We start from the raw sequence: 27,760 nt of genomic DNA, 5'->3' as shown, positions 1-27,760 counted from the left end.
AACACAATGTGGTATTTCCCACCTAATGTTTGATGGCTGAAAGTTCAACCTCTAAAATTGAAGCATGAACTAAAACATGTCTTGGCAGTAAATGAAATGCTGTCCCTCAGGGTAGCTTTTGCTGAGTTCTCAGAAAGGAAGATGAGGTCTATGATTCATCTTTGCTTTTTTTTGCATTTTACCAAAGGCATCACATTTTTTTTTTTTATCCATTAGGCATCAGAGACCACCTATTTCAGGACAAATTTAATGTCTCACATGTTTGGACCCAAATTCTTTCATCTTGGCCCAGTATAACTCTACACTGATGAAAACGTGAGCTTGTCAGTTTTATTCAGAGTCATTGGTGTGAATGTGTACGTACAAAAAGAAAACTGCAGACTTTCCTGAAAAGAAAGCTACTAGGGCTTTTCCAGCACTGACATTTCACTATCAGTTCTATTCTTTTTTTTTTTTTTTATTCAATAAATACACTGAAATTCAACGTGCCAGAGCTTGACACTATACAAATAAATGCCTCAGAGAGTAGTACATCTGGTTTCAATAACAACAGCAATAATTTCCAGTATTTGTTTTCATAACAAAGAACCAGAGTCCAACAGCATTACTGGTGAGAAGAGCACTGAAAATGAGAAGGGTATATAATTTATTACACATACGAGATCTATGTTAAAAGAACATTATTAAGGTTGTAAAGTCAAACACTTGAGACTTAGGAAATGCCAGAATTAAGGTGGTCTGTACAACTTTAATTTGACCTCATGAATGTATACCTCAAGGCAGTCTTTAGTTACACGAATGTATGCAATTTCTCTCCAAGACACCGACCTCAGACAGTGCACAGAAAGTGTAAGTGGCCCATTTAAGGACCACTATGTGTTACTTATTATCCTTCTTGCATCTGGTATATGATGCTTTTACTCTGCACCCTACAAACCTTGCTCTGAAGAAAAGACTGTTAGCTTCCTCCCATGTGGTTCTCTCCTGCTCATCACTGCTGCAGCCGAGCACTTCGCAGAATCAATTTTACAGAAATCTGTGCCTTCCACTTCATGGAAGAGTGAGTGCTGAGGGCCTGATGTTCACATTACAGGGAATTGCTGCACGCCAGCAGCACATCTGAAACATCCAAGAGTGGTTGGAAGGCATTAGATGGGGTGCCTGCAGAACTACACCTACCTCAATTGCTCCCAGAGAAATTCAACCTGTGCCCCAGCGGGTCTTGGGAATGCAAATGGGAGTGTGGTGAGTGGGGAAGGTATGGCTTCAAAACAACACTACAAATTGAACTTATAATGCTCTAGTAGGCACATCCTGCAAGAAAACTGTTTTACAGATGGAGAAACCACACATGGGGGTTAATTGACAGGTGTCCACTAATTTTTGGTGCTGAATGTGAGGATGTAGCATGTTACGACTTCGCACTTCCAGCAGCCCCTACTCGTATCCCCTCTCTGATAACTCCCTGCTGCACTCACAGATGCTGCAGATCTGATGTTCTCCTGTTTGAGCATTTCATTCTTGTAATTCAAGATGACCCCTCACTGTACACTGGAATCAGTAAGTCACATAATCTGCTTCTATATTAGAAAATTACACAAAGCCAGGGCAAGGGTCACAGCGCAGCATGCTTCCACATGGCTTAATTTTCTTTCTCCCTCCCACTAACCCCAGAAAGCCTTGTCCATTCTCCTTACTGGGTACATACTTCTGCCCATTTTATTCTCTGGGCTGTGACTGGGCAGCTACTCATGATGGAACTGTTCCCTTGTCTTTGGCCTGGTTAATCCCACAGTTTCCAAAGAACAGGGACTGTAAGTCTGTTTTCCTCCCTTACCAACATCATATTTCCCATATGGGGTGTATGAGCTCATGTTTTTTTCCATGTCCACAGCGCTTGAAATAAATCCAGCTGTATATAGCCAGGAAATTCCAGCACTTGGTATTTCCATTTCCTTAAAACATTCTATTTATTTTATCTGCATTTAATTTCATATGGAGGTTGCAGCTGACAAGTTGCTGATCTGTAAACTTTGCTCGGTTTTATCCCCAGAGCGCCATGAACTTTCTGCATGAAGGACTGGTGCACACTGATAAATACCCATGCAGCAGATGCCTTCCCCATCACACGGTGTGGGAGTGTGGATTTTCTTGTCCAGCATTCTTACACAGATCCCACTGGCACCTATGAAAGTAGTAGAAAATTGCCTTTTAATTTTTTTTTTTTTTTAAACTTAATCAGCATATTTGCTTCTACATTGCTCCAAAACAGTAGCATATCTGATACTGCTTTAAGTTTGGTCTTGAATTCAGCCAATCTGTCACAAATGTCCAAGATGACATATGCTGATGTTTAACAGGTGGTCACAAACATCTATCCTAAAACAAACAACAAGTAGTACATCTTATTAAATTACATTACTTGAGCTGTACTGAGCTGCTTTTTTAATCATATCATAATGCCAAAATGATGACTAATAAGAGATAGATTGTTAGAAACACTTTCTTGTCCTGAACATGATGGAATATGTTCAAGTAAATGAAAAACTTGTTAGTGTATGAACCGCAGCCATAAACCACTACTATACACATTTTTCATAGTGGATCATAATGCCATATGGGTTTTTAATAAAATATATGACCTAGTCCAAACCTTGGCTATTGCTGCTATCTGTCATTTGTTATAAAGACGCCAGACATGCTTGATTTCCCTAGTTAGATTGAATCTGTTTCTGTCTTAAGGTTATTTCTGCTTCAGAATGACATCTCCCACATTCCTGAATGGTTTTAATTATCCATCTTGCTTTCTCTTTCTCAATACACTTTTTTTTTTTCCCCAAGTGTCTTGAGTTGTTTTATGTTGATGGCAAAGTATCTTGCTGAGGGCATGGTTATTGAAAGTTGCCTTTTAAGAGCTAATTATAGGATAGATTATATTTTTCTTTATAGCAAATGCACTTGACAATTTTCATTTTTCACAGAAAAAAATAATTAAAAGCTATCTTGTACACATACAGTGTACGTGTGTACAAGCTTGGTGAATGAATGCTAAGGTTCATGACCTTGCATTCATATCCCTTAGAAGGAAAAGACCTTTTCGTTGTAGAAGAAAAGACTGCTTATAGGGCAATAGTAGCAAGGAAGTAACAGATTATTCTGAACTTTTTTGTATGTAGGATATGTATGGAAGAGTTGAGTTCTCAATCTGATGTGAATCTGTGTGGTGTGACTGACTTAGTCAGAATTTACTAAGATTTACTTTGGGAAATATGACCCAGATGGTATTGTTTCCTCATGTTTCTCCCTGTTATTTGCCTGCTCATTTTTCATCTGATTCTACTGAAGGGCCTTTCCAAGCAGTCAGATCTAGTAGAAAGCAGGCAGAAGAAATAGCAGCACATTAACACCCTAACTGACAGCACCTCAGGTTAAGAGGAAGACATATGGCAAATGCAGACCACTAACATAGGGATTGGAGAAGTGTTAACATCTTGTTTTCTGCTGGTTTTCTCTAAGCCTTACTTCTTTGACTTCTTCATTACATAAAGAAGAAATCCCTCTTTTCTTGCCCAGACTACTGAGTAAAGAAGATCCAGATCTTCCCTTGCCTTCTATTTAGCACATATTCAGCAGTTGAAGGAGGTCCCAGTGCCACGTAAGCAAAGAGCAGGAAAAGCTCATGGTGAAAGCCTTCTGAAGCTTTAAATGCCAGAGAATTTTTATGCAAAACAAATGTCTGCTACCTCATACTAAGGGCTTAATTCTTGCTATTTTCAACTTTCTCAATTTTATTAAAAGAAAAGTAACACCCCTAGCTTGTCTGTCTGCTTTTAATTTTCTCATTTATGCATATCTGGAATGAGGAGGAACTATTTTGAAAAAAAATGCAGAAGCAAGACAGAAATCTTTTGGCCTTTTAGGACTCAGTTCTGATGGCTTACTTTAGGTACTCAGTTCTGATGTCCTAATACATTAAATCATAGAATCACTGAATCACAGAACAGTTTGGGTTGGAATGGTCCTCAAAGCCCAGCCAGCCCCAACATGGGCAGGGCTACTACCCACCAGCTCAGACTGCCCAGGGCCTGGTCCAACCTGGCCTTGAGCGCCTCCAGGGATGGGGCCTAACCAGGAGGCATTCACCTTGACTGATGGTCATAGGTAGTCCCAGATCAGTGTTAGGGCTCACTAGAGGGACGGACAGAATGGTTTCTGAAGTGTCCCCAATATACTTGTTGGAGAGCAACCCATGGGAGGACTCTTGACAGAAGGACACCTGTATCTCTTTGGAGCTCATGAAACTGAACCAGGGATGAGTATTGCATGACTCCTGTCATGCAGGGTGCTAAGTTTCATGGAAGGAAAGACATCCACCTGTAGTGCTTATGTTTCTTTTCAGTGCCTATGTGTCCTTTCGTACCATGTTATTCAGTCATAAGAGTGCTTTGGCAGGAACAAGGCATCAAATGGCTTTGACAAGGCTGCCTTTATGCACTTGCAGGTGTCTAAGCTGAGGTATGCAAAGAATTTCATAGATCAGCCTGGATCTTGTTTTCAGTCACCTATCAAAATGTTTGCTCTACCTACTTAGTACATATTGCACAAAAAAACATGCCAAACATGAAAGCAATGAAGGCCTGAATAATAGTATGTCATCTTTTAAAAAACATTAATTACATTTTAAAAATGAAAGTAAGTGTAATTAATTACCCTAAAATATAACCTTTAATCTTTTAAAAGCTGACATGAGCCCTAGCCATAGATTTTGGAATACTTAAAATATCATATAATACTAAAATATTTATGTGAGATTTCATATAACTGAATTTTAGACCTGTTGGACATTTCAGCATGGATCTAATGGCTGATGCACAGAAGCTGTTGTTGGGAGTCCTGGGCTCTATTTTCTCTTTCTGTCAAGATTTATGGCTAATGAAAAGCTATTTTCTGCATTACTTGGCCAGTGCAAAACTGTGCTTCTTAGGGGTTGTTTTTATGATCTAAGATGTACAGTTTCTAATGGTCACATGCAAAGTAAACCTGTTATTTACTTAGCTACCTCAACACTGCATGCGACAAAAGCAGCATGTAATTCTTACTGCAGAAATGTCACTGCTTTATAGCTGCTGTGATTTTTAAGACTTATATAAAGATGCAAATGCTGTCACCTTTTCTTGTGAGGAGTGAAATCTCTGCAAGCAATCCTGTAGAGCTGAGTCTCAGTTTCATAAGTAATTTTCTGAGGCTTCAAAGTAGCAGGAGTCTGAAAAATGATAAAAGTGGAATGACCTTCATTTTCAGTGCCAAAGATCAAAGTGTTCTCTTGTATTTAGGTATGTGGAACTCATTCTGGCTACTCAGAGAAAGAACTACTATGCTGGATTTGATTACCAGAATCTGGCCAAGAGTAAACAACTTTTTCATGGCGATGTCGTAAAAAAAAACCCCACAATATGCCTGAATTCGGACATTTTACAGTAACTCTGAAGTCAGTGATTATTCATAGAAGTATTTAGTGCTGTTTCTGAAGTTTAATGATAATTCTGTGAATTCACTACCTTTTTGTACACTTATATGTGTTAGTAAGACTGTATCTTGCTGTTTGGATTTTTAAGCAGTGATTTCAGGTCATTTGTGCGTAAGATGTTATGCTTGTTAGCTTATTGTTTAGAACAGGTTTGGCACAAGTGAATGGATAATATTTCAGTAAACTACTTAAAATGCTCAGGCTGAAATGAAACAGATTTTTGTTTGCTTTTAATTCATAGATTGAGCTCATGTGATTTCCATAGTCTTCAGCAGTTTTGGCTTGTGGTCTCAGCTCCAGAATAACACATTATAGATATTTTGCATGTCTATTCAGGCAGACAAAGCCTCTGAGCCACTGTTTTTTCGACACCAGGTTGATAGTGCCATAATATATTAATAGCCAATATAGCAACAGTGTGCAAAGTACAATCACTGCAGTGATCAGCTATTAATACCTGAACGTGCTTCACCAATACAGACACTTGAGTATTCTTATTCCAAGGTTCAATCCTCATAGTCTTTTGTTTCTTTAGATTGACCTAAACTTACCTAAAGTACTTATCTAAAGTATTAAAGTGTGGTTTTCACATTCTTATGGATTGTGCGTAGGAAGAAATTTTCTGGACCTGAATCTTTTTCCACTCCTGGATTTTGACTTACAGTGCTGTCACACTCTCCTTCATGTTGTAAATGCCTATAATGAGGATTCAGTGGAGCCTTTTTTTCATTGTAAGTTTAAAAGACAATTTGATCTCAACTGTACTGTGAGTCATTTGGAGACAACTGATATAAGTGATTCAGTTAGCCATCTGCCACAAAACCAGTCCCTTGCTGTGTTTTCTATAAAATCCACCTGGCCAGTATATTTACTTCTTGGGATCCCATATACCTATAAACAACCTTATTACTCTGTTGAGCGTGATTTTTCCGGAAGATGTTGCGAACCTGACAAGAAATATTATTTTATGTACTATACCTGTGACATGCAAGTATTTCAATTTCTCTCAATGGAACTCAGACAGCAACTGCTGTTCTACATGCCTGGTTTAGCCATATCACACAGCTGCAGCCACTCAAACCAGAGGAAAAGGATCTCTACCAGGTTCAGCATATGGATTGCTAGCTTTGCTTGATGCACAGAGTATAGTAGGGTGGACATGTATGAGGACATCACAGTTTCATGTTGAATTTTCTGGAGGGCTAGATAGGGCATTTAAGACCCAGCAGAACAGTAACAGAATCTTCTGAATCTCTACAAAGGAGAAAAATAAAACAAAATTGTATGTATGACCAACTAATTGTAGCCATTGAAGAAGGAGAAAGAACTGAAATGATGTAAATACTGGAGCTACTAAATATTCTGCTTGTCACTCTTTAGAGAAATAAATAAATGCATCTGAACATTTAAAAACTAGGACATTGTGCATTCTCTGGTTTTGTGTGTTTATGTCTTTCTACAATCTAATACAATGTCTCCTTCCAACCAAGGCCATTGTTTGCTCACTGATGCTGAGAACACAGCTTGTCTGACGAAGGTTTATACATCCAGTGAACTTTAGAGAGGTAGTTCATGATGCTAATTACAAACAAACAAACAAAACTAATAAAACTAATTTAGGCACTGGTTACCCCACTGCAATTTATACAAGTGTTGAAAGATACAATCTGTTCAAAATCTTTACTCAGGTGTTTTAAGGTGTGTTTACAGTCTAACAAATCAGTGCAGTGTAGTGTAATGATTTCTAAACTGACTTCAAGTTAGGTAGGCTGGGGATAAAATAGTGAAGCTTAAACAAGACATTGATTTAAGGGCATATATATATTTGGAGATACCACAGAATTGAGGTCTTTAATTGCTCCGTACTTCACTGTCTTAATAAGTTGGCCATCATCTATACTAAAATTATCCACATTGGTCCATCAGTATGAAAGGTATTAGAGCGGCTTCCATGTTAATGTGGCCTCTTAGGAGGGAATTCCCACCATGGTTATGAGGTTCAGAATGCCATCAAATGCTGCTGTTACGGGGACACACTGTGAATAGAATAAACTGACACGTTGTTAAATACTTTTAGCAAGATGGGACGTTTTCTTCCCAACACAGCTTGCTGAACAGGAAAGCAGTTATCACATATCACATTCAAGCAAGATAAAATGCAGAATGAGGACAGGAATTATGCTATAAAATGAGTTTTGCAAAGGAAAGAACTCGTGACAGAAGAAAAAAGTCCAGGTTTGCTGAACAGCAAGGAGGAGGCAGGGCATGCAATCATGAATGTGGATTAAAATTCAGCAGCTGGGATGTAAGTCTTTGCAGACGTGGAAAAAAATGTTGAATCGATGACTGACCATTTCCAGATGTCAAGTGAAATATACATATTTAGGATAGCATAATACCCTAAACCAGGAGCATATACCATGTGGAGCCTGGCCTGCTGGGGCTTCTGGAAAGCACTGGAGCATGTGAAATCGTCAGGGTCATTGTTAAAAGTCAGAGCATGATACATTGCTTCCAGTTCTGAAAATAGGGGTGCTGCCAGCTGAGAGTAGGAGGAAAATAAGTGCATGGAGAATCTTGAGTTCAACTTCTTTATGATGCTGACTTTTTGATACTTCTAGATTGTTTGTAGAATTACTGCAGCTTGATGTCTATAGAGCTTAGAACAAAAGTGCTAGAGAAACCAGTGGAAGGTTCTGTCTGTTTGGACTAGGTCATATGTTTCTTTTCTCTTTTTTGTTTGTTTGGTTGGCTGGTTTTTGGCCGGTGTGGCCAATGGTGTGATTTCCTGCAGGAGCTATGAGGCTGGGTGCATTACAGTTAAATGCATCTTTTGTCTATGTGACTTCTCTGGGGAGGTCTCTGAGGCATGGTCCTTGCTGGCTGTGTGCCCACTCCACACCCTGCACAGTGGTGAATAAGTGCATGTGGTGAATAAGAGCAAGTGAATAATAATAGCGGTTTCCTTACAGGGAGTGAGGGAGGATAGCCATGTGTCTGGCACAAATAAGCCGCATTCTGCCTCACATGGTGGCTGGCTGTGGGGAGGCAAGGGGCAGAAGGAGAGAAGGGGACGAGCGGGGCAGGGAGGTTTTTGCGCCACTTTTATCTCTGCAAGGGTCAGTCCCAGATAATGTGCTGCTTCTTTTGAATTGTAGAGGTGCAGCAGTGACTATAGATCCTGTTTGCTTTCTGTAGCCACCTCTTCTGTGTGAAAATCCTCTCTCCATACTGCAGAACGTAATCCAGCAAGTTTTTAAAATTATGTTACATACATTACTGTGATGCTCTGAAAATCTAGGAGAATGATGCATGTTTTTCCAAACCTCTTTCACATACCAGACACTGTCAAGATTATTTTGCCTTTGCAAGTGCACAAATCAAGCTTCTGAGTGTAACCAGGAACTCTCCCCTCCCCCTGGCTTTATGGATGTGGGATTTCACTTGCAGCAATGGCTCATGCTCTGTATGGGAGCCTCTGTCACGTTTTTTCTCTGTGCCAATCCATCCCCCTGTGGAGAGAGTTTATAGCAACCAACAATGAACGGAGAGGATCGAGGCAGATGTGAATAAAGGACTAGTGAACATTTTTAGCTCCAAAGAATAAGCTGTGATCATTTGGTTCCTAAGCAGGCAGAATTGCAGCAGAATTGTCTGGTATATATTGAATGCTTTTTGTACGACGTACTCTGTCTAATTCCTGTCTTCTTGATCATTGCTAATAACATTACATTTGATTAAAATATCTTAATTGCCAAAAGTAAGAAACCCACAAATAATACTAAGTGCCTCTTGCTGGTCTTTTTGAGTTACTTTTTATACTGATTTCTTAATGGTAATCTGTGTCAGCTATTTCAGTCTCATGTTTAATAGTTTAAACATGCACAGATGTATTTAATATATCTAATACAATGATATCCATGCGTGATGCCTTATATATGATAATGCATATATTAAGGATTCTGTTAACAGTCTCACATTACATTTCCATTGTACGAAGATGCATAATTTATTCACACACCAACATCTACACGTGTGCAAAAGCTAATATGCGTATGTCACATATATCTAATGTAGTAGAGAGTATGCAGAATCTTATTCTTCAATCCATTTCTACACATTTAGCATCTTGTTTCCCTCGCACAAACATGCGATTTAAGTACAAGTGGGTAGATATTCAAAAATTTTTAATCTTTGCAAAATTTTTTTAATGATCACATCACCAATGTGAAACACTTATTCAGCACAAAATGTCTCTCTGCTTTCTGCAAAAGCTGCCATCTTTTTTTTTTTTTTTTTTGTCTTTCTTTCTTCAAATCCTCTGACCTCCCTTGGGAAGGCTTTTATGCATGTTCAGTATGCTCACACAACTATTTCTACCAGCACTGTTACCATAGAAACCTAGTGATGTTTTTTTTTCTTTCCTGCCCTGTCAGGGTTTGGACCTAGTGCCAGACCTTTTTGCTGTTAGCAATGATATTTTTTCAATATTTGGACAGCTCTTTTAGGAAAAAAATCTGTTGTTTACATTTTCAAGATGTCGTATTTTATTTCAGGATGCAATTTTTCAGGTATTAACATCAACCAATTGATTTACATATTTCAAGGATCCAGACAGCTTTTCTTTTGCAACACTTAGACCATGACATTTTGTAAGGAAGATTCTACAACTGTTTATGAATTGTAGATGTCAACTCAGAACCAGATGAAGTGATTTATTTAATAGGTCAGTGGATTGTGACTCACATTTTAATTTTTTTAATACTCACTTTCAATGGTTCTTTAGTATGCACAGAGATGGCACAGCCACAGCTAATCATAAAAAGAGATGTGTAATTAATTACTATATAATTTACAAGTTATTGATAGGCATCATGTGTAGCGCTCACATTAACAGCTGCCTCATATAAATTTTTAAGTATTTTGATTCTCTGAAAACATATCATATTGATTTTTTAAAGGAATCCACCATCAGATACGTAGCATCGTAACTTCTGTTTAGATGGATAAATTATTTCAATTAAAGTGACATACAAAACATAGCTTTTCATTGAATTGTCTGAAATATAAAGTATAATTTGACTTTAGCAGAATGTACATACACATTATGTAATATCTATGTTACAACATGGATAGTATATCTGTCTGATAGATTTCAGATGCTGAATGCATTAGCTGATGTAAAGTATTATACTGAAATCACATATTTTCCAGAAATTGTGTCTGCTAGTAACAAACACCTTATCTTTCAGGTGCAAATAGCATATTGCACCAAGCAAAATGTGTCAGAAGGGAGAGCTGAGATGGTTTGAACTTGCATTTTTGTCTTACTTTTAGGCAAGCACTGGCCTTGCAGACTTTTGTCCAAAACAACCGAGTATCGTGTAATGTAATTATGAGCAGCAGGGACACCAGAGTGAGCTTTGGTCTTCTTCATTCCCTGCAATATCTGTTTGATGTAAGAGGTAATTACAGTCCTGCAAAGATGAAAATGGATTATATGGCTTTATGGTGTGTTTCATGTGCATTTGTTCTTCAGGGACAGGAGAGGGAGCAGTTCTTCCTTCTCATTATCTGAATGCTATATGTGGCCCCCATCCCCCTCTATATCTCTCTTGCCAAATGCAAACCTGCCTGGCCATAATCCAGAGGTCGCTGAGTTTTACTGTGGGGGCACCAGGCTCTGGGACAGGGTGGAGGGAGACTGACCACCCACTTCGTCCCCAGGGAAAAAAGGTGAAATTCTTTCTGGGTTGCCACTTTCCCCAAGGATATAGTTAAATATCAGCATCCTTTGTGTTCTACTGTATATTATTATTTGTAACAATTTTTTTTTATTTTTATTATTTTTTTTTAAACTGCCTTATCGTGCTAAAAGAAGAAGCAGTGGTGTGTAGTCAACTGGAGTGAATGTGTACATTCTCCAGGCCCGGTCTTGTGAGACTTTGTCCCACTGTTGTTCCCACTCAGAGCTGAGCAGAAACCATGCACGTCTGAATAACAGGGGCCCTTTCTGCCTGTTGTAATCCTGGATTGTTACAGTCTAGGGGCCAGCCATGCTGTCACCGTCACAAATTGATTTAACCATCAATTGCAGTGGTCATTAAAGCTGCTAGAAGTCCCAGCCAAGCTGATGAATTGCAGCTGAATGTGAAATGAGCCTCCAAGACTGTTTCCCACCATCTCATATCAAAGCCTATTGTGTCTCTCCAAAGTAAAGGGTCGGAGGTTCAGCCTGGAGTTCAACAATGGGCTTAGTCAGAAGATAGAGCCCCCTTTGCCCCAGCATTCCCAATTACAGTTTTTTTTCCATGCCTTATTGTGCAGTATTTGCATCCAACTAATATGTTGAATTATTGACATACCCCAGTGTCAATGGAGCTTTTGAAAGATTTATCCCCCAAATACATGGAATCTCAAGCATCTGTTGGCTCCCCAGTAGTGACAATGAAATGATTCCCTAGTTTTCCTCCTTTGGCAGCCTATTCGACTGATCTGATCTGAATTGCTATCTTTACTCAGCAGAGATTAGCTGTTTCCAGGCCTCACACACAAAAAAGCCCAAGTCCGCTTCTGGAAGTCTTTTTCCTTCAGATGTATTGTTCCCTGCACTTGATTTACTACTCATTTTTATATAGCACTTTAGTCTGCTAGACTTGCGCTTAGTGTCTGTTAGTAACAGGAGAAAAAGAATGAAAAAATTATCCGATGTACTCCCATTCCTTTCTTTTTTTTTTTTTCTGTCTTTTTTTGTCCTGCCATATCTGCATGATTTATAGTCTTCTTGCATTTTTGGTTTGCTATTAAGCTACACATGGTACAGGCTACCAGATGAAATCGTATCCCTTGTGCTCAGGGGGAGCATTTGCATGCTGGGCACACACAAGCTGTTTTCCTGTGCAGACTTTGTCAGAGTCCATCCCTGTGGGTGAGGGACTCTGGGGTGCAGAATCTGAACTAAGACACTGCAACTGTGATTGTGTACATGCAGAGTCTGGAAAGGTTCCTGCTGCACATGTGGGCAGAAAAAGAAGTTAGGAAAGAAGGGTGGAGCATTCAGTAAAGAGGTCACAGGTCCAGACGATCCCGATGTATTAATAATGAGCAAGCAGACAGCTTTAGGTCTGTATTTGCCTAGGCTGTGTTTACTACAGACTGAGTGTCTCCACTAAATCTGTGTGGAGATGCTGTTAGCAGAAGACTAACTGCTACCACTGGCCTGTGTTCCTCCATGTCTCCCATGGAGGTCATCGGGTGCCTGTTCTTGAAAGCTTTGCCATCTCAACAACAGAATGAGCAGATGAATAAATAAATACATATACTTTTTAGTTAAAAGGCTCTTTAAATCTGTTGTGTCACAGAAGAGCAGTGCTTTTGTTGACCTCTTCCATCTTTCTGAACTCTGGACTATTTCACTGCATGTAGCAGTGAACTTTCCTTAATGGAAAATATCATTGCTGCTTTAATTCTTTTCTGGCCTTACTTATTCCAAGTGAAGCATCTGAAAAGTCCATCAATCCATGCTAACACCAGATTGTCTCCACAAAAAGCTGGACTGAATGAATAGGAGTTTGAAAAAATAGAATGGAAGTCTGTCCAATTAATGGCCTGGGTAGTGATTTCATGTCTTGTGACAAGAAAGATTACAAAAAACTCAAATAAACAAAATAAACAAACAAACAAACAAAAAGCAACCCCAAAGCCTACTCTCTACTGTGACAAGCTAAAGAATTTCCACAGCGTTTTTTTTTTTGTTTTTTGTTTTTTTTTTGAAAAAGCCAATGGAAAATAGACAGTAATATGGCCAACAGGAGGCTCTCCTGAGTTGGAGATTCCCAGGTTCAAACTTCCCCTGTATTTTTTCGTGGCATGGATCACCCACCAGATGATGTGACACCACTTTATGTTGATGAATTTATTTCTTTCAGTTGACTTTTCAGAGTCAACAAATATGAATTGGGCCAGAGGCACAAATGTGAAGCTCTCAAAAACTCACTTTCTACTGTAATTACTAGGCAAGAAAGCCAGCTGCAAGACTGGGGCAACATCACCTTGCCTGTGCAAGCTGAGAGCCAATAATCAGGGAGAGGACAATGGAAGGTGAAATTAAAAAATGGCAGTTCCTTGTCATGCTACTCTCTGTACATACAGGAAGTATTCAGCTATCACAGAGCAAAGCCTGAATAATGAGAGGAATGGAGCACAGACTGTAGTCAATCCACCTACTTTATGCAAACTCCAGTAATATGGGAAGGTACAAATGAGCCTGCATATAAATTCAGATATGTTTGAAACAAACTTTTCCTCTGAGACCATTCTTGTTTCTCAGCTGAGCTATTGGACATACCCTTCATAAAGATGAAATCAGTAATATTGGAGCTACTGTCATGTAATTTTCTCAGTTCATTTGAACCCTGGAATGTGATGGTCTGGGATCACATAACCAATCTTAGCACACTATCATTGCCTAGCTCCAAGGAATCAAGTCTGCATCAAGATTTAATTTTAATGGGAATAAAGTTCCCTTCAGCTCTTCTGTTGAAATTGTCCTTGCATTAACTCCTGTGCAGATCAAGCCGAAGAACAATGTCATGATTGCCCAAGACTCAAAGCCTGCTTGCTTTCTCAAAGTCTAGAAAGCTGTTCATTGCATGGTTACTTGCTGAATTGAGCTCTACGAGAAAGGACCATAGTGTCTTGGTGGGCAATCAGTAGGCCACAAGCCAGCAAGTGTGACCTTGTGGCCAAGAAGGCCAATGATATCTGGGGATTCACTAAAAAGAGAGTGGTCAGCAGCTTGAGAGAGGTGATCCTCCCCTTCTCGTCTGCCCTGCTGAGGCCACATCTGGAGTACTGTGTCCAGTTCTGGGTTTCCCAGTTCAAGAAGATTAGGGTTCTGGAGCATCTTCCTTATTGAGGAAAGGCTGAGAGACCTTGTGCTGTTCATCATGGAAATGACTGAGAGGGAATATTATCAATCCTTATAAATACCTACAGGGCAGAAATCAAGTGTATGAACCTAGGCTCTTTTCAACAGTGGTCAGTGACAGAAGCAGGGGCAATGGGCACAAACTGGAACACAGGAAGTTCCGTAAGAACATGAGGAAAAACTTTACTTTCAGGATGACAGAGCACTGGAACAGGCTGCTCAGAGAGGATATGGATTCTCCTTCTCTGGAGATATTCAAAATCTGCCTGGCCACTTTCTTGTGTATCCTACTATATGGAATCTGCTCTAGCAGTGACTTGGACCAGATATCTCCAGAGGTCCCTTCCAACCCCTACAATTCTGTGATTCTATTGTTTCTGTGATTCTTTGTGACTGTGAATCCCAACCCTGCAACATTTAGAACAGTTCTTGAAAAACTTTATTTCTTTGTGGGCTGTCAAGACAAAGACAATCAAGAAAACTTCTATTTCAGTGAAGAATAAAGATGCTTATGTTACACGGATTTATCTCCCATTGACATAAATCCATCTTGACCTGGCAAAATTTGTATTCATAAAAATATCTAAGTATCTAGTCAGTATTGAGTTCCTTAGTGAAATAAGATACATTTTACCCTACAGAATAGGATCCTCCACTGATGACACATTTTATTTGCATATTCAGCTATTGCGGTGAACAGCTTAAGCTGCCATAGAAAGTGATTTCTTCTTTGAGCAGTGGGAGAAAGGAATTCTCTTTCCCACAGCTTTAAGTCCTTGGGATCCTAAGCTTCTTTCTCACAGTGAAGTCCAGTTCTTTCCACTGCCTCTGATGGTACTGCTTCTCAGCACTGAGCCACAGAGAGTGCAGGCAGCCATCTAAGCACATCCTGCTTGGCTAACATGCACACACTGGCATGTGTTCTCATGGTGACAGCCCTCATTTGGGCCCTCCATTCTCCTAGCTAGGCACTTTAAAAACACATTGAAAAACCTGAAGACTTCACATTCATATGTGAAGTGTATTTAAAGGTTCAAGAGTGATTAGCAGACAGCCAGCACACATTTCATGTCATCAATTATATATCTTCTAGTCTAATGACAAACAGGGTAAATACTCAGGAGACTTTAGCAGAAGAGTTGTTGGGATACAAGAGGCTAGTTTTAAAGTATTGAAATGTAAAGATACTGAATTTGTATTTTGATAATGCTTGGTTGTAGCTGTGTGACACTGAAAACAAGGTACTTTCTCCTCAAGGCAGACAATTATTTTGGAAATGAAACTCAGATTGGTTAAGCTATTAACTTGTGTATGATTAACTTACTAACTTCTGTAGTATACCTTCTCTGACCTATATTCACTTCATACTCTAGAATGCAGATTAAATTGTACAAAATAATATATTGGTTATCCGTGTTTCTGTGATCAACAGATGCAAGATATTAATAGCAGTAATAATGTCACATTAAAGAACAAGTATTTTATATAGAAATCTATTTGATGACAGTAGTTTTAGAGGAATAAAAATTTATAGCTTACTTTACAGAAAAATGGTGTTACTATTCACTTTTTTGGATGCAGCATTGTAAACAAATAGAATTGTAAATCGCCTGGAACTAGTAAAGTCCTGTATCAGAAATGTCATTGGGAATCTAGATACTTGACAAATATCTTAAGTTTAAATGTTAAAATAAGAAGTGCAATCTTTTGCCATTATTTGTAGGTGAAAAAATCCTTGAACCATTCAGAATTCACTCAAGTAGCATGTAGTAAATGGCAATTGCAGCTGCAGATTTTCCTTGTCTTCCATGCCCTGCTGTGTGTAACAATCAGTTGATGTTACGTGAAGAATTTGCAAGAAATTTTCTTGTTTTTATTTGTGCATTGTTAGGTTTTCTCCTGAAACTGAGAGACAGTTCACTAGATTTCAAAAAGCTACTTACAATACAACATAAAACATAATCACTGTTGCTTAGAGGTTGCAAAACTGCTCATGTTTCACTTAAAAATGCAGGTACCAACACCATTGTTTATGCAGAATGCGTACGTTCTCCGTGGTTTTCTGACTATCTGAAGCAAACATCTACAAAGTTCTGTTGGATGCAGCAGAGCAGGTTGCTGAAGCCCTTTTGGCTCTTTCTTTTGAAGCACTTATGGCTGTAGAAGCATGTAATTGTTTTGAATCAAGCAAAAGACCCCTCTCAGCCAGTGTGGTTCAATGCACAGACTTCTCTAACATCCTGCAGCATACCTGTCCCCTGTGGCCACTGACAGGAAAAAGCAACATTTTTTTTCTGCAGCATATGCTATTTCACATTTGAGGAGACTAGATTCACCTTGCATATAACTCTGTCAAAGTGTAAGCAGTTAGGATGGCTGAGAGTTTTCGTTGTGACCATAATTTATGAATAGCTGTAGAGGTTCTACCACCAGTATGCTTTTGTGTCTATTTTCTTTGATTGTATTTTTTTATGATGTGTTTTTTCATGTTGTTTTCCTCTGACAAAGCTGGTTTTTAACATTTTTACATATTACACTGGAGCTCATGTGTTATTCATTTCTTTTTTTTTTTTTCCTCTTGCAGATGTAAAAGCAGAATAAGTATTGCTTCAGTGGAGAAAAAAGTTTGAAATCCAGGAATAAATGAAACTAAGTTGTTGTCAAACCAGTGGAAGTGATACATAAGTAAAAGTCATGGTGAGTGAAGCTGTGGTTGTCCATTTGCTACTAATCAAAAGGCATATTTCTGGGATGAAGTGTCAAACCCCACAGAAATTTGTTGCTTCTATATGTGCTCCAGTGAATAGTCTTACTTTCTGAGGGTTCTCTCCAACTTCTAGATTCATTTTATGCTGGACAGAGATTGTAAAAGGCATTAATATTTGAGCTCATAGTAGGAAAATTATATTGATTCCTGTTACTTCCCCCAAAACACAAGAATGGTGAATTACTATTTCAGCCTCTCATTCGGTTTATCTGCTCCAGATACACAGTCAAGTTCTTCATCAAGCTTTCTTTCAGAGATTTGTTATGCTTTCCGTTCACATTGTATTTCACGTGACTTCTAGACATCCATGAAAAGGTTTTTCTAAATGTATACTCTCATTATGGATGATATCCAAAGTCTATGGAAAGAAGTGCAGACACTCTCTGTGGTATTCATGATCCTTGGAGTGGGCCTTGTGCCATCTATTGCATCTGAGGAGACATTTGTGCTCACCACTCAGTGAGAAATGCTGCTGCTGCAGGGAATACTGAAATAACTTTTTGCTTACATTAAAAAGCGTCAAATGTAAGTGGAGTCATGTAGTTAGGCTGCAAAAAATATAGTACATAACTAGCTTAAAAGTAGGTGGCAAGTGCAAGAAATAGGGTTACTATATTCCAGTTTTGCTGGGTCACAATCTTCTGCCTCTTCATGGAAACCAAAATTAACCTTCAATAACTATATAAGATCTATTATTAAAATATCAGATCAATTATTCCTCAATGTATTACTAGCTTAGGAATAGTTTCAGCAATGTGGTAACAGACATCATTCTGGCTATTGAATGCAGAGGCTGTATTTGACATTCTTGTTAGCTACTAAATGAGAATTCTTTATTTCTAATTTCAGAAGTCACCCATGTTAGGGGAATTTTAACTGCTAAGTCACTAGAGTTTTTCTGAAGAAAATCACTCATCGTCTTTCTTTTGGAAGGGAAAAGTCCCCAGGTGAATTTAGTAAGAACACATCTAATTAAATAGTGTGGTAATGAAAACAAACAAATAAAAATTAATCCATAGTTAGAATAAATACAAGAGATGGGATTAAGTTTCTCCCTGGAATAAACCTCTGCTAGTATCCTTAGTACAGAAATGAGTCTATCCCATCTTTTTGGCTTCTCCCAAAGCCAGAAGTGAAATGTAGAAACACACTATAGCCTACTAATGAGATAAATGTTCCTATGGTCTTCCCTGAGAAGAGCAACTCTTCTCCAGCGTTTGATTCTGAGTGGGTTCAGTGGAATCTGGATCTTCCTCTGGAGAATTCTCTTTCTTCCAGTGACTGTAAGAAGAGAGCATGGAATTACCTCACTGTCCTCCAAACTGCCTTTGGAAATGCACAGTGAATGGTTCTGACAAGGATATAAGTCCAGCCATTTCAAAACATGACCTGTGAAGAGAATTCAAACCACAGGACACCTCCTCTGAACACTGAAATCCAGTTGAGAAGTCCAGAACTCTTGGCTGTTCCTCCTGAATCACTTGTACTTAGTAGGCCTCTTTATGTTTCCCACTTGCTAAATCAAGTATAAGTATTTCCAAAACAGTAGATTTTCTGCTGGAGATGCTTTTTAAAACTTCCACACTTGTTGGCAGTGAAAGTAGGCAGCCTACAGTCCTACAGCAGCTGCTGCTCCATTATCTTAATTATCCATATCTTCTGAGCTGTTGTTTACCTTTATGAGCAACCTATGAGCATTTGCTCTGCCTTTACCTACTCAGAAGATCCTTCTGTACCTTTTTGGACTTCAGTAGCAGTTGACCTTTTGGTGAAAAGTATAAATTATATAACCAAGGCTTCTTGGAAACTTGCAGGACTACGATCCCTTCCATCTGTTTTCCAGATTCTACCAGGCTTAGAAAATAAGCTATGAAAATATAATAGTGTGCTAACTACTAACAATGCCCTCTCATGTTTTCTGCTGCATCTCAGTAAGAGGTTAAATTCTGCCATATAATGCTATACAACACAATAGCATATTTTTCAATTTTAAGCTATGACATCAGTGTTCTTACAATCATAAAAACAAATCAAAACCAAATTTGCCTCTTTTCTCATTAAGACATGCACTTTGTACATAAGAATGTCTCTTGAGAAGATTTTACAGACAAATATTACAGATCATGCAGCAGATGTTTATAATCTGTAATTCCAAGTGAGGTCTAGCCTGGAAACTTAATTGAGGCACATTTATACTGATTTTGAGGGAGCTTTGCATATGAGAAGGTTGCCAGCTTTAAACTATATTTGTTCCTGGGCTCTTAAAAATTTACAGTAAGTACAGATGACTTGAACAGAATCCAAATCTAAATTAAATCAAAGTTTGGATTACCTGTCTGCATGTGCTTAGACTTCTTATGGATATAAGAAAAAAGTAGTGGATCGTGAGGTGAATATATTTCAGAGATGCTCAGCATTGTCTCAGTTTTTCACTAGATGCTCATGGGATTCATTGTTTCTATATGAGTGACATTATTTTGATCCAATTTGTGCTTAAATTAGTGTGTATAGAAGAGATTTCTTTATTTTCTGCCTAGAAAAGTAAATTTAAAAATTCCAAGCTTCTAGAGACAGTAGGAGAAAAAAAACAGCCTACTTTGAAACTTCAGACATGGTCAGAATTGAAATACTTCTCTGACAACTCTTTCCTCTTAGGGGGTAGGTGGTTTGAGTACAAAAGGATGTGGTTTAAATTTCTCCATCATTATAAGTGTTTTTCCATTTACTTGCACAAATTTTGAAGGCTCTTGCCTGCTCAACTGAAAACAGCACATTTATCTTACAGAAATGAGGATTTTTCTGTACAATTCATGTTGCGCAATGATCTCAGCAACCAAGCTACATTCCAGATTGAAATCAGAAAGAAATAAAGAAAACAGAATCAACTGTCTGTGCTTTTTCCAGAAGGCTTCCACTGGCAAATCCAAATCAGAGCTTTTAAAAAAATGGCTCATGAAAAAGTGATACAAGGTCAACATTTTGATTTCTGCCATTTGGCCCTCTAAAAAAAAAAACATCCTTTTTTTTTTCCTCACTAGAATGTCAGTATTACTTCTGGAAATTTGATAACATGAATGACCTATTTAACTATCTCATATATATTGCTTTTTCTTGGCTGTATTTTTCAACTGTTGGCACAAAATGTTTATTTTAATGACTGGAATGGCAGAAGACTGTGTATCTATGGAGGTCTCTTTTCTTGTTTGTCAACAAATTCTGTAGCTATGTGGTAGTCATGAATGACCTACCTGCATCTACACTATGGTTCATGGATGCCTTTATAAGCAGTAAGTCTTGGGTAAATCCTGGAATAAGAAGATAGAAAACCCATGGTTTGGCACAGTTTGCAGTATGTAGTAAACTATATAGTAGAGAAGATATCTTCAGTTTCCACTGCTTTTACTATATGCTCTATTTTTGCTAATCAGGTTATTTTAGAGCTCTGTTGATAAGTTATAAAAAACTCCAAAACAACCAACAAAAGAACAACCACAAAAAATCACAAGCCAAAACTAGTGTTTCTCTTTCTAAGTATTTCTTTGAAAATATCTTATTGGCATGAAAATAGCCATGCTGAGTTAGAACTGAAGTTTTTCAAATTCATTGTCCCATGCTAACAATATCAATAAAATCATTACAGAAAAAGTATCAAAAATTATGAAATCATAAGTTAAATAGGATGTTATTTTATGGCAGCAAATTAATGGAGGAAGAAAGCTTCTTACAAAGCACAGTATGATGAGGGGAGGAATTAGGGTTGTGATTGTATAATTCAGGAGAGGACACCTCATGAGTGAGATTGGCAGAAAAGGTTTCCTTGGGGATCTAGGGCATAATCAAACAGAGAGAAAAAGAAAGGAAAGGATCCCTTAATCCTGCTTAGAATCCCATGAAATCTCTAATTTTCAATAATATCCTGAGTTCCCCAGCCTCCTTCCTGAGACAGAGGTCCTCCAGTTTTCCCTTTTCCTGTAAATTTTTCTTTCTGAAACTTCCCATACTCAAGACTTGTGCCATCTCTCTCATCTCTCTCTTCCTTTTTCCTCTGTGCACACTCAAAATTCATGTGGACGTCAGTGAGCAAATCTCATGTCTGCTTCCCTCTAGGTTCACAGCTTTTGTGTGTGGGTTTTTTGATCTTAAATCTGTTGGAATGTCTATGACTTAGACAAATAGTCTACTGGAAGAGCTCAGACAGATGATTCTTTCCTTAGATGAATAACACTAACATTAATTTTTCTTAGGGAAATCAAGATCGTTAAAAAGAGAATAGGTGGATACATTTTATTAAGATGTTATGCGCACTTGAATGAGCAATAACTGTGGAGCTTTTTTCATACTGGAAAGACTTGAGATGCATCATATGCAATGCTATAAGCCATGCAGTTTCTTCACTTCCTCTCTCTAGTAAAATGTTATTTTTTATGGAACTGAAGTAAGACCTTTTTGTGTTAGTAGTAAAACACGTGAAATGGAATAGATAACAGAGGAGTTATTGTATTTCCTTTTTGCGGGCATTGATCTCTCTGGCAGCCTTTAGTTTTTACAAAATATTTTACATGAAACATGGGATTTCTACCAATTTTTAAGATTTTGCTGAAATTAGTAAAGAACATTCTAAGCACGTGGGGGATTCTTGAGTGGACTAATAAAGTGTTCCCCAATGCTGCTTTCCTCAAGCTAAAACAAGCTAAACAAACTTAAAATCAAGCTAAAATATTTCTCTATATTTCTCTCTCCCTCTGTCTGCTTTTTTTTTTAATGTTAATTCAGATATCTTAGATCAAAATTATATTAATTTAAATCTCTTCAGAACAACAGGATCATTGTGCAAATAGGTCCCAAAATAGGTATTAAGCCCTAGCACATAAATTGAGCATGCACATGAATAAATCATCAGTGTGTATGTTCACAAATACACTCTCTCTCCTATCGTCCCTTTCTTTTTAGGATTCATTCTCTTCAGCTCAATTGGTTTATGTTGTTTCAACATTTTAGTTGATTGCTATAGAGAAGGATGTAAATATACACAAATGTCTTGCCAGGTACAAGAATGCACGCGTGCTTATTTTATAATGCAGTCAACATTTTCTATAACATCTCTGTAGCCAAATTACACAGGCCGACAACACAGATGAAAAGTGAAAAAGCGATGTGCTTTTTACTGCTGCCATTCTGAGGAAAATGTGGTTCCTGCTTATTTATTTAGTTCTTCATTTATTAATACAGTATCTGCAAACCACCTGCAATGGCAGCCCCTTCTGCAGCCTGACTAGCACCCTGGTTTCCATGGCAACAGGAAGAAGGAGTGAAGTGCAATGAAAGCAGTGAATGCCTCATCTTTACTGGTAACCAGGGGAAAAAAAAGAGGCCTCATTTACATTCTGGTGCATAAACCAGCTAAGTGACGTTTCCTGAATAATTTCTGCTAGCTTAAAGCTGCATGCTTATGTGGAGTTTATATATATATTTATTAGGACAATAGTAAAATTTCCCATAGTGGATTATTTGTGTAAATTGCAGGTGGGGAAAAACACAGATGAACAACTGATAAGTTTAGTTAATTGTTCTGTCTGCTCTAAAAAATAATGAAACAGAATGTTAAATTATAGTGACTTAAACAAGGGAGTTGGTCAGAAACTTTTCCGAATATATGACACAAATATGCTGTGGTGGAGGACACATCTGCTATACTAAGTGACCCATTTCTAAACAAACAGTTGAAGAAAAAGAAATCTAAATACAAATTTACAAAATTATACAAATTATTATAATATAAATTATTACAAATTTACTATCCTTTACTACTGTAGGCAATTCTTTTGACTATAACACATTCCAAGGAGATGTGTATATGCTTGAAATGTAAGACCTGGTTTATTACTGCCCTCCATAAAAACATGGTCTTTATCCTGGGCTTTCAGGTGCTACCATGATAAAATCAGTTAATAATAAATGCATACTTCAAAATCCCTTATAAATATCATTAAAAATATATTGTACATAGAATTAATGAAACTTTCCTTCCTGAAGTGATTTAGGGGAAAATTATTTTAAGGAGAATAGCTTAATTTTATGATTTATTTATCAACTTGTGAAATTTATTATCTTTCCACACTTAAAAAAAAAAAAAAAACCAACAAAACTAAAATGCTTAAAATACCTTCCTGGCTTTAATTTTAGCTTGCCAGTTTGCATATGCCCCGGTCAGAAGTCCAGCATTGCCCAATAGTCCACTCTTCCCATCCTTTCAGAATCTGGCCTGGGTCTGGCAAGACTCCAAGCTTCCTGTAAAGTCTGGAAGAAACAAGCGCAGATGAAGCTAGGGTCTGACAGCACAAAGGTTGCTTCTTCTACTCCAACGGCCAGAGTAGCCTCTCTGAGCTTAAACATAGCCAGGTTACAGGCAAGAAAGAGAATAAGTTAAGGTGGGCCACAAGGTTCAGTATCTTCACCTCTTCTTTATGCCAAAGACTTCATATCACAATAGAAGTAACCTCCATAGGAACATCTTTGCCAGGATTTAATTTTAATAATAGACTTTACATTCTGATTTCTTCCTATCCAATTCCAGTGATTCCTCTAGAAAACACAATATTTTTTTGTTTAATGTTATAATGTAAGATGGCTTTATCTGTATCTAGTGATATCTGAGATAATTTTGAAGCCCAGTCTGCTGGAATGATAATTGTTTGAAATTCTGTGCTTTTTTTTTTTTTTTTTAAAGAAGCTTTAATGATGAAAAATATGCAACTTACAGATTTTGAATTCCTGAAGCAAATAACTAGAAGGAAAATGTACTAAGAATCTCTTAACTACCAAGTTAAATTTATGCTTTCATTTGAAAGCTTGAGAATGGCATTCTGAGTCCCTCTAAACTGCCCTCCCTTGGCTGCAGCCAAGTTATTAAGGAGCAAGTGGATTGAACTTAAAACTACTGGATTTTTTTTTTTTTTTAATTTGCTTTTACTGTTTTCTTCCTGTTTTGAGAGAGAATTTAGAATTTTGTTTTTCTGTGTGAATGTATGTGAAACATACAAATATGCATTTATATTTTTTTCTCAAGGCATGCTTAATTAATTACATCACAATTGTATAGTAGCTTGAACACTGTTGATTTATTTGCAAGGATATCTTTCCTTTTAGGTGAGTAAATGCTCTGATAGATACCAGCAAAGAGCAGATGGCCTCACAAAAGATGTTTGAAAGCTGACTCCCTCCCTCCTGCCAAAAGCTTTTCACACTCTTACTTTGTCTGGCTTCAGTGGATTCCTTGGTGGGTGAGAGAGAGTTCTTTCTGTAGTTTGTGCCCTGTAGTTTGTGGGAGTACAGACACATAACCAGCTCTGCACTAATTTATGCATCTACTTACCTTCTGTGGCTTGAGTCCTTTAAGGGGCCTACATTCAGCCCTGCATTCAGCTCTGGAGGTGTATTTAAGTGCGATAGGTAGTTGGACTGTATGATGACAGCATACCAGCTGTACGGATTAGATCTCGGAAAACAGCTGGAGCTTACTAGTTTCAAGGGAGAAGCCTCAAGCCACCAGCATGACACCATTGTTAGGGCAGATCAGTCACAGAAATGTCTGAAAAATGCTTGTTGTGGCTACTGATGATAGTCAATCTTTAGCAGGTCAGCCTAGATTCAGTCTAAATCCAGTCAGATGAACTGTGGCTGCTGTGCAGTCATTTGAAATGCAGAGATCACCCAATTCACAGCCTTCTTTACATCTGCCTTTAATAGCCTTCTTTACATCTGCCTTTAATAGCCAAATCAGTTATCCTCTGGGCATTTTATGCCCTGATCTGGAAGTCTGGGACGCTACTCAGAATATGCCCCCAGTGATTCAGATGGAGACAGTCAGAGAGCTCCTCCTCCATCTGGACTGTCACAAGTCCATGGGACCAGATGGGCTACACCCTCGGGTGCTGAGGGAGCTGGCGGGGGTGATTGCCGAGCTGCTCTCGGCCATCTATCTATCTCCTGGTGAACTGGAGAGGTCCCAGAGGATTGGAGGCTTGCTGATGTGACTCCCATCTTCAAGAAGGGCCCTAAGGAGGATCCGGGGAACTATAGGCCTGTTAGCCTGACCTCAATACCGGGGAAAGTAATGGAGCAAATCATCTTGGGTGAGATCACACAGCATGTGCATGGTGTCCAGGGGATCAGGCCCAGCCAGCATGGGTTCATGAAAGGTAGGTCATGCTTGACCAACCTCATCTCCTTCTATGACTGGGTGATCAGTCTGGTAAATGAGGAAAGGGCTGTTGATGTAGTCTATCTAGACTTCAGCAAAGCCTTTGACATGGTCTCTCACAGACTTCTTCTGGGGAAATTCGCTGCCTGTGGTCTGAACAGGTATATGATCTGAACAGATATACACTTCTTTGGGTAAGGAACTGGCTAGAGGGCCATGCCCAATGGATAGTGGTTAATGGAGTTAAACCCGTTACAAGTGGTGTCCCCCAGAGGTCGGTACTGGGGCCCATCTTGTTTAATATATTTACTGACAACCTAGATGAGGGGATTGAGTGTACCCTCAATAAGTTTGCAGATGACACCAAGTTGGGAGGTGGTGTGGATCCTTCCTACAGAAGGATCTAGATAAGCGGGATTGCTGGGCTGAGATGAATGGGATGAGGTTCAACAAGGCCAAGTGTCAGGTCCTGTACTTTGGCTGCAATAACCCCAAGCAGCGTTATAGGCTTGGGGATGAGTGGCTGGATGATTGTCAAGAAGAAAGGGACTTGGTTGATGCTCGGCTGAACATGAGCCGACAGTGTGCCCAGGTGGCCAAGAGGGCCAACAGCATCCTGGCCTGCATTAGAAATAGTGTGGCCAGCAGGAGCAGGGAGGTGATCATCCCCCTCTACTCAGCACTGGTGAGGCTGCACCTCGAGTATTGTGTTCAGTTTTGGGCCCCTCACTACAGGAAAGATGTTGAGGCCCTGGAGCGTGTCCAGAGAAGGGCAACAAAACTGGTGAGGGGTCTGGAGCACAAATCTTATGGGGAGCGGCTGAGGGAGTTGGGATTGTTTAGTCTGGAGAAGAGGAGGCTCAGCAGAGACCTCACTGCACTCTACAATTTCCTGAAGGGAGGTTGGGGTGAAGAGAGGTTTGGCCTCTTCTCCCAGGCAATGAACAGGACCCGGGGAAATGGCCGCAAGTTGTATCAGAGTAGGTTTAGGTTAGACACGAGGAAAAACTTTTTCTCTCAGAGAGTGGTCAGGCACTGGAATGGCTGCCCAGGGAGGTGGAGGAGTTGCCATCCCTGGCAGTGTTCATGAGGCGTCTGGATGAGGAGCTGCGAGATATGGTTTAGTTTCTTGTGTTAGCAATGGTAATGGGAGGATGGTTGGACTAAATGATCTTTTAGCTTGTTTCCAACCTTGTGATTCTATGATTCTATGATTCTATGATTCTATGATTCTATGATTCTCTTCCAGATCTGAACCAGATCCTCCTTGCTCAGTGCAGCCAGATTTTATAGTGAAATATGAGCCAATTCTTATCACTTCCTACACTATCCGTAAATCACAAGCGCACCATCCTTCTCTGAGTCTTCAACTTCACCAGTTTGCTCCTAGGTCCCTCTGCATGCATTCATTGTATATAGAAGTGCATAGTGCTAGCTTCTTCACATTTCCACAATATCTTATTTCATACCTTCTGCTGGAGCTATTCAAGATACATCATTTGCTCTTCCTTCTTGTCGTAGTTGGTGACAAGATGACTCTTTCCTCATCTGTGTGGGATAAGAGAGAATCACCATTTCTATCTCTTAGTAAGAATATCTCTTGCATGTCTGTGGAACACATTTTCAAGGGATATTATGTGCAGATTTATTCTTCCTGAATAGCCTTTTGATGAAATAGTGAAGTTTGACAGGTTACTAAAAAAAAATTGTGGGTAGCAGTCTCACTTTGTGTTTCAAATTTTGTATTTCAGTGAATTCATTGAAAAGGTAACAGAAGCTTGCAGCACTGATTGTGGATGTGTAGGGAACTCCTCACAAATGGGTACCCTCAAAAAAAGCAATAAAATTTGTCACCTAGCTGAATAGAATATTGGATTCATGCCCTTGCTTGAAATTCATTCATTGTTAGGGAAAAAAATAATCAAACTTTAATAAATGTAAATGAATAGTTCCTTTAATGGAGAGGAAGGAAGAGAGGGAGAATATTTTAATTTCATCAGCTTTTAAGCTTAAGAACATACTTAAAATGTATGACTTAAATTATGTGGCTGTTTTATTGAAAATAAACTTCAGTTGGAAAATAAGAGATAATTTGGGAAAGATGCATGTGAAAGTAAAAAGCTGGCACAGTTATTATTGTAATCAGAGCTAGCTGTATGTCACAGTAAGAATCTATAATTTTTTCTCACACTAATTGCACAAAAGTTTTTATCTTCTTCCTATTAATACAGAAAGAAAGCATTACGTATTATCTTTGTCAAAAACAGTGGTTGATTTTGATTCTTAGAGTTTAATTTCTATCATTTCATAATCCTTATTATTCAAGGTGTAAATGAT

General features: G+C 38.6%; 1 long non-coding RNA gene across 1 annotated transcript; it reads right to left on the bottom strand.

Moving 5' to 3' along the window:
* Nucleotides 1-523: 523 nt before the first annotated feature.
* On the bottom strand, nt 524-27,760 carry LOC146545008 (uncharacterized). Its single transcript, XR_014881433.1, has 5 exons — nt 26,893-27,760; nt 23,387-23,520; nt 5,169-5,263; nt 2,102-2,185; nt 524-1,119 (listed from the first exon to the last, which is right to left on the bottom strand). It is a non-coding gene; the product is annotated as an uncharacterized LOC146545008 (long non-coding RNA).

This window comes from Meleagris gallopavo, chromosome 2 (genome assembly GCF_905368555.1).
Source record: "Meleagris gallopavo chromosome 2, MGAL_WU_HG_1.1, whole genome shotgun sequence".
Taxonomy (NCBI): Eukaryota; Metazoa; Chordata; class Aves; order Galliformes; family Phasianidae; genus Meleagris; species Meleagris gallopavo.
The sequence above is the reverse complement of the archived record's forward strand: the minus strand, read 5'-3'. Positions and strand labels throughout refer to the sequence as shown.